A 17,161-nucleotide genomic window follows, 5' to 3' on the forward strand; every position below is an offset into this window, starting at 1 on the left:
TTTTTTAGGGGGAAGGGTAGTTTGTTGGAAGAAAAACAGTAAAGAAAAAATGAAGTGATAGAATTTGATAAATTTTCCAACATTTATAGAAGATATAAGTATAGCAGAAGTAATACATTAAAGTTGTAATAGTAATTTCGTTGGGTGAAGACAAGCATACAATCTTATTGCTTTTATTTTTTATTGATATTTTTTATCTAGATTGTCTGATAGCTTAAGTTTATATTCTAGTGGGGTAACTAAGTTGCTCCATGTGCATTATTAGTACAATGACAATCATAGCTAAAATTTGCATGTAGTGTTGACTATAAGCTGGGCACTGTTTTAAGTGCTTTCACATATGTTAACATTTTTCACCTTCAAAACAACTTATATGGGACATGGAAATTTTTTCATATAAGGAAATGAGGTTGAAGAAAAGTTAGGTAACTTGTGTAAGGTCACCATAAAGTAATGCTTAGAAATGTGATTTGAACTTAAGCAGTATGATTTCAGAGTTCAATTTTTAAACATGCTACAGCATCTGGTTTTATGTATAGCCCTAGGTATAGATTCACCTCTTTGTCACATTTTATGTGTATGTATGTGTGTGTGCATATGATATATTTTTCCTTAAAAGCATTTACTCACTCTAAAAATTTAAAGGCATTATCCAGGTGTGGTGCCACACTTGTAGTCCCAGCTCTTCAGGAGGTAGAGGCAGGAGGATTGCTTGAGCCCAGGAGTTCAAGACTGCAGTGAGCTGTGATTGCCCCACTGCACTACAGCCTGGGAGACACAGCAAGACCCCGTCTCAAAAATAAATAAATAAATAAACAAATAATAAATAAAAGCATTAAAGTCACCTCTAAACTGGAGAGCTATTATGATTTTTTACCTGAGAAAGAGGAAAACTCTAAAGGAAGACACATTTCTTAATCCAGGCCTTGTCAACATCCAAGTTGGATTTGGGAACATATTTAAGGTTCCCAGTCCTATTCATCACATGGCACATCCCTCTAGAAATTAAACACCACATACTCTAAATCTGTCAAATCTAAATATTAATCTATAGCTGTGTGGCTCAAATCCTCTAGAAAAATAATGTTCATGGGATAGAGAAAACAAAGATGTGTCATTTTGTTTTAAAAATAGGTATTACACTATTTTAAATACAGCATAAGCTATAATATCAAAATTTTGAAGGAATATAACAAAAATAACTCAAGCCAATTTGCTAAATTCTCTGTAGTACTTCAGTATCAGTCTTTCAGGTACAATTTTTCATAGGAAGAAAATGTCTTTCATTGTTCCAATGTGCAGTTATTAGCCTAAAATCAAATACCACACCCCAATATGAATTTCCTTTCAAACTAACCCAGAGCACTTAGTTTTGTTGATGTAAACACCGTAAGTGAATCTTTAATACCACAGTGTTTTAGTTTTCTTCACTTGAAATTCACATTCCATTTTTTTTTCTTTTACACTATGTCAGAATGTGGTGCCTTCAGCAATGACAAGAAAAACGTGGCAAAGAGCTAAATTACATTGTCTATTACTTTTTTTTGTCTGTCTGATCATTCAGGTTAATGAAGATCCCTTTGGGTTATCAGAGGACTCCTAACAATAATGTTCAGCAATTTTTTTTTTTTTTTTTTTTTTTTTTTGAGACTGAGTCTCATTCTGTCGCCCAGGCTGGAGAGTGGCGTGATCTCAGCTCACTACAACCTCTGCCTCCTGGGGTCAAGCGATTCTCCTTCCTCAGCCTCCCGTGTAGCTGGGAATACAGGCACACACCACCATGCCCAGCTAATTTTCGTATTCTTAGTAGAGACGGGGTTTCACCATGCTGGCCAGGCTGGTCTCAAACTCCTGACCTCAGGTGATCCACCCGCCTTGGCCTCCCAAAATGCTGGGATTACAGACATCAGTCACCGTGCCCAAAGTTCAGCAATTTTATAAATTCAACAGAATCAGTGTCAAACCATGATTATAAAACGGTGCTCTTGCTTGCTTGCTTGCTTGCTTGCTTGCTTGCTTTCTCTTATTCTTTCTTTCTTCTTTCTTTCTTTTTACCCTTCAAGGCATTTTATTCTCTGTTTATGGAAAATGACTTCTGGCATGATGGGATAGACTCCTGGGTATTGACATCTTTGAACAAAACACCTACTTTGAGGTTGCAGTGAGCTGAGGTCACTGCATTGCACTCCAGCCTGGGCAACAGAGCAAAACTCTGTCTCAAAAAAAAAAAAAAATCTACTTTAAAATAGAAGGACATCCAGCTAAGACAAAAGCAACAATGAAGAAAAAAATGAGAAAAGAGGTTAAGTCACCTGCCTGTGTATGTATTTAGGGGTATTTCAAGATGCCTTTAAAAAATTCAGTAATTAGGAATCGATCAAAATAAATCACACACACATAATACGTGATGAATGAATATTTGCACTAAGCAGCAGCAAACGCAGTGTTCCTAGAGAACTGCAGATGGGTTCCTCAATTATGATGCGGGATTTATTGATAGTGCAGTAGGAAATATTTTTCCGTGGGACTAGGGCTTACCAATCTGAGGTTTCTCAAGAAATCTTGGGAAAGACATGTTTAATTATGCTGTCAGAGACTTCACTAGCGTGTTGAGTGTGTGCCGCCACTTGCTGTACCTTAAAACATTACAGTGAAGACAAATAACAAACTTTCTCAGCAATATCCATACAATGTAAGCAATGTACATTGGACCAAATTTTTTTTAAGAAGGAAAAAGATCAAAACATGACATACTTATTAAAAATGACTAAAATGTAAAGTCTTAGGACAAAGGAATTATGACTTAAAATACTGTTTGAATAGCTCTAGTAAAATGTGACTAACCAAATGCAATTAAGTTGCTGCTGTGGTAATTATTTTACATCTTTTAAAATTCTCTCTCTCTCTTTTTTTTATTTTTTTTGGTATGCTTTGAATACTCTGCTCTTTCACACAGCAGGCAGCTGAGATATAAGAAATTTGTCAAAAGCACTTCAAAGTTGTTTCTGACAGTCTTGGTGGTCAGACCATTTTGCCTTTTTAGGAGGCGGGAGCCAGAAGTTGCTAGTCACAAATACAAATGAACATTGCTTGCCGAAACTAACAAACAAAAAATAAAAATATTTGAATTTGATTTGAATTTCATGTATACCAGACTACCTGCTCTTTAAGAACGGGAAGATCTAGAGCTTTGAAGTTCATTTGAATAACAAATACCAATTAGGAATATTTAATGAGTAATACATAGGAATATTTAAAATATACAATGTTAGAAAGTAAGGCATTTGTAGAGGTAGCTAGCAGGTGTTTCTGATATGTGTGAAGCTACCCCACATTGAGCTGTTGAAAAATATTATTTTTAATAACTACACTTTTATTAGAAATTAAGGAAGTACTTACAATATTATTTGAACAACTTTCCAACATGTAAGTTATGTGGCAAGGCTTAGATGAGGTAAAAACATGATGGATTAGAAGGAGACTTTACATCTTAGGAAAAGAAAGATGTTCAACTGCATTGTCAAGGGAACTATACTTACTTGAATTAATGGCTGCTGACTTTTGCCTGGGGTTTTTTCCAGATGTCAACAGAAAGGATAAACATAATCCTCAATTATTCTCCCTGCACTTGCCAAGCACTAAGGCAAAGTCCAGGTGAACAGCATAGACAGTCTAGGGAAAAATAAACCCTACAATCCTCTTCCCATTCCTTCAAAGCAGAATTAATGCCACATTAATTGGAATGGTTTCTTTTTGTTCAGAGAATTTCTTTAAAATTCTGGTACTAGGAAATGCCTGTTGCTATGCTTTAGTTGAAAATGGATTGAAGAAATATTTTAAATGGTATCATTACTGATCTTCTGAAAAGAACAGCTGAGTACATTACCCTGATAAAGAAGCCCAACAAAGTCCATGGTCTTATTCATTGAGATTTCAGAACACAACAATAACAAATTTTCCCTCACATGGACTAACTGGATTCTCAGAAGCCTTAGAATGCCTTGATCACTCTTTTCGAAGTGACTTGAGGAAGTGAGTTTCAACAGCAGGGCTATTAGGGTTCTGACAATGTGGTACCTGGTAGCAGTAAAATAATGCAACATTGATCAAGCAACCAACTTTCATTTCACTGGTGTCAATTTTAATGTGTAAAATGGAGAAGTGTAAGATCTTTTTTGGTAGGTATCTTAACCACTGGAGGGGGTCAAATTTCTAAAGATTCCTTCCTACCTGGTGACATTAGTAGGTTATGCAAGAAATACCTGGAACAGCCCCTTTAGGGAGTGAACAAATAAATTCCTCTGGTTTATTTTTATTTTGTACTCCTCAGACTGAAGAACTCCCTTCTTTCCTCCCTCCCTTCCTGTCTCTCTCCTTTCCTTTTTACCTTTCTATTTCTGGTCTCAGATGCTTTTAAAACTTTACAAAACCAACCAAAACATCTGCTTGAGTTAAGATGCTTATTGGTTTTCTCATATTAAAAGTTCAGAGATACGCTGGCTTCAGTTGATAGTTGATCACTGACTATCCTGAGTAGCTAGTTTCTTTTACTTTCTTAATACAGGCTTTCTTCTAAAGAGTACTTCTTTTCTGGTAGCTTTTACAGAAAATCAAAAAAATTTTTTCTCTGAATTTTATCTTTTCTCGTAGCCAAAGTCAGAGCATGATCCATCTCTGAATTCATTGGTTAGCTGAACAGATGGGATTTCTGATTTGCTCAAGCCAAGGAATTTCAGTTTGGGTTCAATATCTTTCCGACTGCATGGCGTAGAAGGGAAGAGATGCGATTCACTGAAAGGAATTTGAATACTAGACTCACTTGCTGGGCAATCTCCTCTGGTCCTGAGACTTTGAATCTAATCAAACATAATGACTCCTATGTACATAATCTCCAGTTTTGGACATTCATGTTAAGCTTCATTTTTTTATGCATCGCATTTTCTACTTAATACCACTCCTTTGATATCTAATAGGCCTTTACTAGTTAGGATGTCTGTAGCCAAACTCTTGATTTCCATCGTCTGTTTACTATTTTCCCCCTCTACTTTTTCCCATCTCAGTAAAAATTCATCCAGTTCCTAAGCTCAAATGTTTTGGAGTCATCCTTGAATCCTGTCTTTTTCTTTTCTTTTCTTTTTTTTTTTTTTGAGATGAAGCCTCACTCTGTCTCCCAGACTGGTGTGCAGTGGCGCAATCTTGGCTCACTGCAAGCTCCACCTGCCGGTTCACGCCATTCTTCTGCCTCAGCCTCCCAAGTAGCTGGGACTAGAGGCGCCCGCCACCACGCCTGGCTAATTTTTTTGTACCTTAGAAGAGACGGGGTTTCACCGTGTTAATCAGGATGGTCTCGATCTCCTGACCTCATGATCCGCCTGCCTCGGCCTCCCAAAATGCTGGGATTACAGGCGTGAGCCACCTCGCCTGGCTGGGCTAATGTATTTTTATATCAGCTGTTTTCCTTTTCCTATTTTTCATAACTATTCATATTATGTTTAATATATGTTATATTACACATAACTAAGAGTCTGTGGGACACATCACCTGCCTTTGAAACAGTAATACATGTGTGGGGAAGAATTTTAAGAAGGTCATATTATAAATTACTTATCTGCTGTGTTATTATTTACCAGTACCTTATTGGGCTCCATTTGTTTGAACTTAATAAAGAATATTCAACTCCAGGCAAAATACAGATGTGGAGTCCTTTAATTTACCATTAGAATAAGAACTTGCATGGACACTATTAATTACATAGATTATAAAGCATTTTTTCAACATAAAACATTATCTCCTTTAAGTCTGATGATATTAAATTATCATATCATTAAAAATATATATGATTTAGGAAAAAAGTTTTACAGCATATTTCCCTTTCTTCTTACCTTAGAAACATTTAATATTTTAAAATAATTACACATTTGTTAAAAGAAAAAAGAAACTGATGTTTTGTTTTCGATGAAATTTTACCCCCGCCTTTTTTTTTTTTTTTTTTTTTTTTTGAGATGGAGTCTTGCTTTGTTGCCCAGGCTGGAATACAGTGGTGGGATCTCAGCTCACTGCAACCTCTGCCTCCCAGGTTCAAGCAATTCCCCTGCCTCAGCCTCCCAAGTAGCTGGAACTACAGGCACACGCCACCAAGCCCAGCTAATTTTTTGTATTTTAGTAAAGATGGTGTTTCACCGTGTTGGCCGGGATGGTCTCAATCTCCTGACTTCGTGGTCCACCCACCTCAGCCTTCCAAAGTGCTGGAATTACAGGCGTGAACCACCGCCTCAGGCCTTTCCCCCACTTTCAAGAGGTAAGAATAGTGCGAATTTGGATGAGGAAAAGAAAGTAAGGTTCTTCCAAATTCTTCCAGTTAAATATTGCAAGACTTGTGGAAGCTGCCTTTATATTTACATCCCAACTCATAGCACCTAGTAGATTCTCAATAAATATTTGTTTTATGAATGAACATCTGGTAGTGTTAAAGTTAATGAAGAGGTATCAGTGTTTCATTGAACATGGAATATCAAGACACCATAACTATAATCTCAGAAATGCTATCCATCACAATACTGAAAGTATCTTTAATTATGTTTTGTTGAGTAATTCCTACATTATGTTAAGTGATACACTATTCTAAAACATAGAATTCTGGCTGGGCGCAGTGGCTCACGCCTGTAATCCCAGCACTTTGGGAGGGCAAGGTGGGTGGATCACGAGGTCAGGAGGTTGAGACCATCCTGACCAACATGGTGAAACCCCATCTCTACTAATAATACAAAAATTAACCAGGCGTGGTGGCAGGCACCTGTAATCCCAGCTACTCAGGAGGTTGAGGCAGGAGAATTGCTAGAACCTTGGAGGCAGAGGTTGCATTGAGCCAAGATCGCGCCACTGCCCTCCAGTCTGGGTGAGAGAGTGAGACTCCATCTCAAAAAAAACAAAAAACAAAACACACACACAAAAACATACAATTCCATTGGCCGGGCATCGTGGCTCACTCCTGTAATCCCAACACTTTGGAAGGCTGAGGAGGATGGTCCGTCTGGTGTCAGAAGTTCAAGACCAGCCTGGCTAACATGGTGAAACCCTGTCTCTACTAAAAATACAAACATTAGCCAGGTCTGGTAATGCACACTTGTAATCCCAAATATTCAGGAGGCTGAGGTGGGAGAATCCCTTGGACCTGAGAGGCAGAGGTTGCAGTGATAGATGATTACACCACTGCACTCCAGCCTGGGTGACAGAATGAGACTCTGCCTAAAAAAAATAAAATAGGCGGGGTGCAGTAGCTCACGCCTATAATCCTAGCACTTTGGGAGGCCGAGGAGGGTGGATCACGAGGTCAGGAGATTGAGGCCAACCTGGCCAACATGATGAAACCCCATCTCCACTAAAAATACAAATATTACCCCAGTGTGGTGGTGCATGCCTGTAGTCCCAGCTACCCAGGAGGCTGAATCAGGGGAATCACTGGAACCCAGGAGGTGGAGGTTGCAGTGAGCCGAGATTGTGCCACTGTACTCCAGTGCACTCCACTGGGCGACAGAGTGAGACTCCATCTCAAAAAAAAAAAGTAAAATTCTATTAATTTTTCCATATGTATACACATATTTTCACCATTCAAATCATGATATGGAGTACTTCCTGCACCGTGAAAGGTTCCCTAATGCCTCTTTCCTCCCGTCCGCACTCTCAGCAATGAGATAACTACTATTCTGACTTCTGTTCCTGTTATGGACTGAATCCTCACCTCCACCAAATTTATATATTGAACTTGTGATCCCTAGAACCTCAGAATGTGACTGTATTTGGAGATAGAATCCCTCAAAAAGTAATTAAGATAACATGAGGTCACGCGGTGGGCTCAAATATAATACTAGAAGAGGAGAAGATTAGGACACAGCTAACATAGGTGGAATAATGACCATGTGAGGACATAGCAAAAAGCCAGCAGCCATCTGCAAGCCAAGGAAAGAGACCTCAGAAAGAAAGCCTGCTGACACCTTGATCTTGAATTTCTAACCTCCAGAAATGTGAGAAAATAAATTTCTGTTATTTAATCCATCCAACCTGTAGTGTTTGCAGACCTAGAAAATGACTACAGTTACCATGGATTAATTTTGTCTATTCTCTAATATTACATAAGTGAAATTATACTCATTTTGTGTCTGGCTTTTTTCACTCAACATGTGTTAAGAATCGTTCATGTTGTTATGCATATCAGTAAATTGGCTGTTTTCCCTGTAGATCTTGAAGAACCAAGATCCAGAGAGAAGTGAAAGGAATCAGTGTTCCATGGAGCGGAAGTGCATCAGGAAAGGTAGGGAGATACAAGGATATATGGCATGTTTTGGGAATTGTGTGCATCTTGAAGGGCAGGAGCTAGGACACCTGTGGGAAATGTTGCGTGTGTGTAGGAAACTGAGGCAGGAGAGGGAGACAGGGGCCAGTATCTCAGAGTCAGAGGAAACTCAAAAGATTTGGACAGATTGGAACAAGGTAAGAGTCCTGAACCTCCTTGTTGGATTTTCTGGGGACGTCTGTACTGTCTCTTGAAGTCCCCATTACCCAGTGTAAACTGGCTATTTTTATAGTTGAGTAGTATTCCACAGCATGAATAAATCACAATTTATCTGTCCATTGTCTTGTGCTAGATGTTTGATTTTTTTTTTTCTAGTTTTGGGCAATTGTTTTTGGGGTTTTTTTTGGCTTTTTTTTTTCTTTTTCTTTTCTTTTTTTTTTTTTTTTTTTTTTTTTTTGAGCCAGAGTCTCACTCTGTCACCAGGCTGCAGTGCAGTGGTGCAATCTTGGCTCACTGCATCCTCTGCCTCCCGGGTTCAAGTGATTCTCCTGCCTCAGCCTCCCGAGTAGCTGGGATTACAGGTGCCCACCACCACGCCCGGCTAATTTTTGTATTTTTAGTAGAGACGGGGTTTCACCATATTGGCCAGGATGGTCTCGATCTCTTGACCTCGTGATCCACCCACCTCGGCCTCCCAAAGTGCTGGGATTACAGGTGTGAGCCACTGTGCCCAGCCCAGGCAGTTGTAAATGAAGCTGCAATTAAAAAGTGGACATACGTTTTTATTTCTCTACTGTAAATATCTATAAGTAGAATACCTAGGGTAAGTGTATATTTAAATATCAAATAAGTTGATAAGCAGTTTTACAAAATTTTACCACCTTACACTCACCAGCAATGTGTAAGAGTTTCGTTTGTTTAATATTCTTGTAAAAACTTGGTTTTATCAGTCTTTTGAATTTTAGCCTAGCTGGTGGGTGTATATAATATGGTAAGTGTGTGATTGTAATTTTAATTTGCATTTCCTTCCTGTTAACTATTGATGTTGATCATTTATTCATATTCTCTCTGGCTATTTGATATTCCCTTTTAAAAAATGTCTCTTCCCGCCGGGCGTTGTGGCTCACGCGTGTAATCCCAGCACTTTAGAATGCTGAGGTGGATGGATCACGAGGTCAGGAGTTCAAGACCAGCCTGGCCAAGATGGTGAAAGCCCGCCTCTACCAAAAATACAAAAATTAGTCGGGTGTGGTGGAAGTCACCTTTAATCCCAGCTAGTTGGGATGCAGAGGCCGGGAATTGCTTGAACCAGGAGGTGGAGGTTGCAGTGAGCCAAGATGGCATCACTGCACTCTAGCCTGGGTGAGAGACTGAGACTCCATCTCAAAAAAAAAAAAAAAAGTATCTCCCAATATTTTGCCCATTTAAAAAAATTGAGGTTTGTTTTTTCATTTACATTTCTATATTTATTTGTAGGAATTCTTTATATTCTCTGGTATAAGTTCTCTGTCAGATATATGTATTGCTTATATCTTCTTAGAATCTGCATATATCTTAATGGGATCAATTTTAAGTTGGAAAAAGTGATGAAATATGTATTCCTGATGTTATAAATTACTAAGATAGAGAGCAATAGGATTTCTCAAATACTACTAATGGCAGTGTAAATTTTTCCAACCATTTTAAAAAGATATTTGTTACTAAGAACTAAATTTCAGCATCTGCAAATCCTGAGATCCATTATTCTAATCTTAGTTGTATATACAATAAAAATATGCTTTCATACGCAGCAAAAAATGTACAAGATTGTTCATGGAAATATTACTTATAATAGTGAAAAGCTTAAAATTAACAAAATGTTATCAGTAGAAATAATATTGGTACACTTATCATCATTGGAACATTATACAACATTGAAAACAAATGAACCACAGCTTCACATGATATATGAATAAATCTAAAAAACAGAATATTGAGTGAAATAAGTTAAATTCAAAGGAAAAAATAATAATGATTTCATTAATAGAAGATTCAAAAACATGATAAACTAAACCATAGTGTTAGCAGTCAGGAAAGTGGCCATCTTTTGTATTCATTATAATGCTGAAAAACAAATTGCTTCAAAACTTAATGCCTTAAAACAACACTAAACATTTATCGTCTTACAGTGTGCGTGAGTCAAGAACTTTGGGGCAGCTTAGTTGTGTGGTTATGGCTCAGAGTCTGTCATGAAGTTCAGTCTAAATGCCCGCTAGAGCTTTAGTTGTCTGAAGATTTCCCTGGGGTGGGGGAATACATCTCAGGATGGCTCACTCACAGGGCTTTTGGCAGGAGGCCATAGTGCCTTTCTGGCTGTGGCAGAGAGCCTCAAGTCTGCTCCATGTGGGCAACTTCATAGGGCCACGGCCTGAGTTCTCCTGCCATGAGAGCTGGCTTCCTCCAGAGTTAGTGATCTAAGAGCCCATGTTAGAAGGACGCATAATGCTTCTTGCAATCTAGTCCCTAAAGTCAAACACAGCTGCTTCTGCCATATTCCCTTTGTTAGAAGCAAGTCATTAAGTCCAGTACACATGTGGGGAGGGGATTAGGCTTCACCTTTTGAAGAAAGGATTATCAAATAATTTGGGCACATATTTAAAAACTGCAAAACCATTGGAAAGAAGGGAGGGGATAGTTATTGAAAGGAAACATGGAGTGAGAGACTTGGATATTTTATTTCTTACATTGGTGGTTTTCCCTTGTGATAGATAATTTGCTGTGCTATATACTTTTGTGAATTTTTTCTGTATGTATATTACAATAAAGAGTTAAAATGTTTAATGCTAATTTTGATCAACTTTTTAAATGCTACTTTTACAAAAGTAGCCATTTGAAGAGATACTTTTAAAAAGATACACAGAAGAAAAACACTATTAAGTACAAACAGGCTAATTAATTATGTACATGTGCATTTCTCTATTGTAGCAAATGTTGTGTACTAAGTTATTTCCTAGGTCTACCAGAACACCAAATACCTTGCATACATTTTTATAGCACATAATGGTCAAGGTACCAAGAGTTCTTTAAGTTCATAAAAGCACTTAATTATTCCCGTGCTCAATTCTAGTTAGTTATATAATCAAGTCAACTTTTTTTCCTTAAAATAATGGCTATGTTAGCTTCCTCATATAACCCTCTGCCCAAGATTCCTCAGAAAAAGGAAATATCCTTCAGAGAATGTGAGTTCTATGGTCCTGCAGGTACTGTTTGGCACTGAGAAGTTGTGGCATTGTCTCAATATTGGAGATGCAGAGTTGATTAGTCTGCACCTTGGAGTTACAAAAGAATTGCATTCTCTATTGGATTTGATTATGTTAAATGCTGCTGTGAAAACAGGAGCAGGTAAGTAAAGGACTCTTGGATATAGAATATACACAAAAGGGAAAGATCAACCAATTCACTGACCACTCTTAAAGTCAGCTCCCCTAGTCCCACTGAAACAGGACTAACACATATTTGAAAGAACTGAAGTTTAATTACTGTGTCTTTTAGTTTCATCCAGTACTTCTCGAAAGCTCTGAAATTTCTTCCATGATGATGAATTCTGTTTCTATTGATATGTGACATTATAAAAGTGACAGGGACACTTGGAAATTGTGGCAGAGTGTACTTTGGAGGGGTCCCATTTTCTATATGTAAAAGCCACTAGGTTCATTCTTTATATAATTCTGAACTAAAATGAAAATTAATATATGGTAATATGAGTTCATCTCATGAGAATACTTACCTTGAGAATACCACTTTTATCTAAGTGTTCATTAGCAAAGGTAATAAATCTAATATTCTCTACCAAATAATCATACATTAAAAAACTATTCCTGAACCAGGATACAAATGTGCATCACCTGAATTAACTAAAGAACATTTTTTAAAGAATCTTAGAGATCAGTTTTAAGTAGGTGCTAGGATATTATTAACTATTTTTTGCTTGCTACAAAAGAGAGCCATCTTGCTTTATCAAGCAAGGCTCATAGACTTCATTTAGAATTTTTGACATTTGCAGATATAAATAGAGTATGTGAACAAGAGCAGGACATTTAGGTGACTCTTTTAGCAGAGTTCTGAAGGTAGGGGTTATGCACACTAATAATATGATTATCAAAATTGTTTCTGATGATATATAGTATTGAAAAATGGGTCTGATGATTTCTTAGCCTGCACTCTACCTAAGGGAAATGGAAATAGATGAAAAGATGTACAGCAGTTAAAAAGATCAGGATACCGAAAGAGCAGTTATCATTATTATAGTAAATTTAGTCCAGAATATTTGAAGATGAGTCTCCGCACTTGGTTGATAACCATTGCCCTGAAAAAAACCACAAATGATTTCCCTTGGAAGTAGGCTAAGAAAGATAATTCCAAAAGGACCTTCTTGATTATAGTTAACAAGCTTTTCAGTCCATAATGATGTCCATGCGCATGGAATGAACAAATTCCTGAAGTGGACTTCTGAATTCAGTGGGTCTCAAAGACTTTCTTAGGCAAGAATAATTCTTTGTGTGTCTAAACAGTAGACATCCGCATATGTAGGTTAAAACTGGAATGTACAATACATGTATGTCCGATTTAGAGAATACAAATTCTTACTTTCATGTGTATTTGGCCATTTGCATTGATGTCTGTGAGATTAGGTATTATCCAGTGGGAATGGTATAGTCATTCTTATTTCATTTACATTTTATATTTCATACCAGGTGTGTGTCACTTTATGCATAGCAATTATGACCCAGAAACAGCTCAATTTTTAAGTCTCTTTGAGGATATATATGTTTGTAGGTTTCTACTTTAGACATATAAAGGTTGATTATATTCATCTGAACAGTATTATTTAAGTTTGGATGGGATATTTTCAGTCAGGGAACAATATTAGTTTTTCATGGTAATGAAAGACTTAGAGGTGGGCTTTGGAGCAGGACAGCTTGGCTTTGAATCCTGGTTGTGAGTTTCCTCATCTGTAAAATATGAGTAATGATGATAGTAACACCTACCTCATAAGGTGTTTTTAAGATTAACTGAGGTAGCAAATGAAAAGGACCTATCATGGTATATGATAAACCATATCGTAGGCACTAAACCATAAATAGGCAGCAGGTATTGTTATTCTTTCTAGATCAGTAAGTTTCATGAAAGGGATGGTGATGGTGGTGGAATTGCCTTCTATTATATTTCCAACCCAACCAGCTGCCTCACCATTACGTGCCATCAACTGCAAGAGCTAAGAAATTATAGATGGCTTGGAACAAGCCACTTCCTCTGCCTGAGAAATACTTTAGAATGAATTTTGAAGTTTGGTCTTTGCAATTCATCAGTATTATATTATTTTCATAGATAGAATTAGATGACTGAAAGCGGAATAGCACATTAAGCCTTCAAAATTTGATATTCCACAGCAGTTTGGAAGTACGAATTCAAGATAGACAGACATGCCATGGTTGAAGAATCAAAATGAAGTTTAGAGTTATTCAGAAAACATGCACAATTCCAAAAGGCAATCTGGGTAATTCATAGCAAATAGTGGCAGCTTTATAAGACATCATTATCAATAAACATTTATAGGCATCCACTAGGGCCAAGACCATACCTGGCACTGGAAATTACAGAATGATTGCTGAACTCTCAATTTCACTTTGGCTCTGGAGACATAGCCATGCATTGTTGCATAAGGGAGTGGAATGGGAAATGATCACAGTAAGATTTTATTGTGAATTCTGAAAAGACATGCCGCAGATGGTTTCAGGTGCTTGATGGTACAATCATCAATATGATTACGTTCAAATAAGTAATATTCATCAACACAACTTCAATCAGTGTATGAATTATTCCAATGAACATTTTTAAAGTCTTGAAAATAACCCTTTCTTTAATGCCTTTTCTTTTATTTATACTATTCAGTTTTGTCATAGCTTTAAACCCATGCATGTGTGCACACACACAGACAAGATACAAGAGAAATCATGAGGAAATTTCTCAGGAAAATATTTAAAGACACCAAAATTTTCAGGCCTCAGCAGTCAATTTAGTTAGCAGATACAGTGAGTGCTAATGAGTAATTCAGTTCCACCAAGTCAGACCCTGTCTTGCCACTGCATTTGATATAATTTATGTTAGCATGGAAATAATAGATTAAGAACAAATAGTTTAGTCTCACTCATATTCTGTATTTTTGGGTCATCAGTGACTAAGTGCTGTACCTTGTTAGGTAACTACATATATCAGCATTGCAAGGTGTGACAATGGCATTAACATTACCTTTTATTTTCAGACAAAAGCTTTTAATTACTGCATTGGTTACATTTATCTTTAATAAAATGTCCCATTTGTTTATTGTAGAAGAGAAACCAAAGAGAGTAATATGTTAGGCTAGTGCTTCTCAAAGTTTGTGCAGACACTTCACTTGGGGATCCATTCTGTTAAAATGTAGATGCGAATTTATTAGATCTGAGGAGAAACTTGAAAACTTACATTTCCAACAAGCTCTCAGTTGGTGACTGCTTGTAGTTCCTGCACTATATTTTGAGTGGCAAAGTCTTAGACAACACATTGACATAAGTTTATTTTATATGAAAATACCTTGTATTTAAGGAAAGACATGCCTTGATTGTTATTGGAATCTGGCTTCTGTGAGTGCCAGAACTATAAGGAAAGTCATTCTAATTACTTCCTATGAACCTGTGAGAGCAAATTCTACATTCAAGGATACTCATTGTTCTAGGTAAAAATTCTGTATTTCCTGACCTACAATAAAAAGTGGCATCTTTGTTGTAAATTTATAAGAGTAAGCATATTAAAAGAGAAGCCTCATTCTGGAAACAAAAGCTGAAATGGTTTATTTCTATTCCTTTGCAAATTAGCACAAGAGGCTATATTTCTAATCTCAAATCTTCCCATCTGTTATCTTATCTTAGTGCCTATTTTTTATGTATTTTGTTATAATTTTGAAAGAATATCAGATGTAGTTTATCCTTTTCACATTTCTTTTTTCTTTGTATCCTGGAACCTTCCTACCCATAGAACTAGTTTGAGAGGCCGAGGCATATTGCTCCAGTGAAGGGAACACAGAAAATAATTTAAAGGGAATAAAGAGTGCAATTCTTAGGTTTTGAGCTCCCAGGTAGACTTTTATAAATCTATTGCAAAGTCAATAGTCTGAAAGTCAAAGCTCTTCTGAGTTGGAAGGGATGGAATATATTCAGAGGGAATAGTTTTGTTTTGTTTTGTTTGAATTCCAAACTATGGGCTCTGAATATCAAGAGCAAAACCTAGAGGATTCATAGCACAGAGTTTATACAATACGCCACAGACTACGGAAGACTGTGAATGACATGAAAGCAGTGTGCCACTCAAATGAAGCCGGGTTTGATCAGTGGTTGGAAGATCAGAGGGAATGAGACTGGAACTCAAAGGCTACCTGGAATCATTGTCTGGGTAGTGTGGGGTAGGGAGTGGGGCTTGAGAGTAAATAAAAACACACATATGTTTAGGGGAATCTGCAAGTGGAAGGGGCTGGTCTTGACTCACAGAATGTGTAGGTTGGTGACACTATAAATCTCTTTGGGAGGACTCGTATCTAGAAGCAGAACAGCAAAAGCTGAGAGAAACAGCTCTGACAGTAGGCCTGGTAGTACTCAGAGCCCTGTCCTCATAAGTGTGGGGAAGGGGATTGTACAAAAAAGAAGCCTGGATCAGGATAAGGGGTCGATCCATACTTGATCTGGGTTATGGCAAGATGAAGGACATCAGCAGAAAATGTCAGCATTTTATAAAGGAGACTAGATGAATTCCACACAATGCGGAAAGTCAAAATCCTTGGGTCAGGTACCTGGCAATAGAAAGAGCCCTTGAAACCACAGATGATGTCCAATAAAACAGGGAAAGGGAAACCAGATGGGAATGGGAGTTGTGGAAGAATCCTAAGGAACAACCTGAATTGACTGAGTTGATCTAAACAGAGATCAAGGTTAAAGAAGTGACTCTGTTTACCTTGAGTTGTAAAGATTGAATTATCTTGTCATCATTAGAAATTGAGGGATGGAGCCTAATAAGCTAAATTAAGTTGAACAGTGTAATAATAAAGTTGCAATTTATTTATTTATTTATCTATTTTGAGACGGAGTCTCGCTCTGTCACTAGACTGGAGGGCAGTGGCACAGATCTCGGCTCACAGCAACCTCCGCCTCTTTGGTTCAAGCGATTCTCCTGCCTCAGCCTCCCAAGTGGCTGGGACTAGAGGCGCTCACCACCACGCCTGGCTAATTTTTTTTTTTTTTTTTTGAGACGGGGTCTCACACTGTCGCCCAGGCTGGAGTGCAGTGGCGCGGCCTCGGCTCACTGCAAGCTCTGCCCTCCAGGTTCACGCCATTCTCCTGCCTCAGCCTCCCCAGTAGCTGGGACTACAGGTGCCCGCCACCACACCCGGCTAAATTTTTGGATTTTTAGTAGAGACAGGGTTTCACCATGTTATCCAGGATGGTCTCGATCTCCTGACCTCGTGATCCACCCGCCTCGGCCTCCCAAAGTGCTGGGATTACAGGCGTGAGCCACCGCGCCTGGCCTAAAGTTGCAATTTATTAACCTGAGTTCTATGTCAATTTATCATCTCTATAGCAAAATCATGCTAGCTCTGCTTACTTCAATTTTTTAAATAATAAGAGAAAAATAGATTTATATAGAATTTTAGAGTAGGAATCAACCTCAGGGATAATTGATTCATACCACTCTCCTTCTTACAATCTTTAGATACTTTTCCTTTTTCTCAGAATAAGTCCCCAAAATCCTTAATGTGGTCTCAGAGACCCCCTGGGTCTGACTCTTTGCCAGCTCTGCTGCCTGATC

At 37.8% G+C, this 17,161-nt stretch overlaps 1 long non-coding RNA gene across 1 annotated transcript in view; it reads left to right on the forward strand.

Moving 5' to 3' along the window:
* LOC117980340 (uncharacterized) overlaps nucleotides 1–17,161 on the forward strand; it is a 389,144-nt gene that overhangs the window by 253,263 nt on the left and 118,720 nt on the right. Inside the window, exon 3 of the long non-coding RNA XR_010112212.1 lies at nucleotides 8,236–8,308. This is a non-coding gene — a long non-coding RNA (uncharacterized LOC117980340). The remainder of the gene's footprint in view (nucleotides 1–8,235; nucleotides 8,309–17,161) is intronic.

This window comes from Pan paniscus, chromosome 4 (assembly GCF_029289425.2).
Source record: "Pan paniscus chromosome 4, NHGRI_mPanPan1-v2.0_pri, whole genome shotgun sequence".
Taxonomy (NCBI): Eukaryota; Metazoa; Chordata; class Mammalia; order Primates; family Hominidae; genus Pan; species Pan paniscus.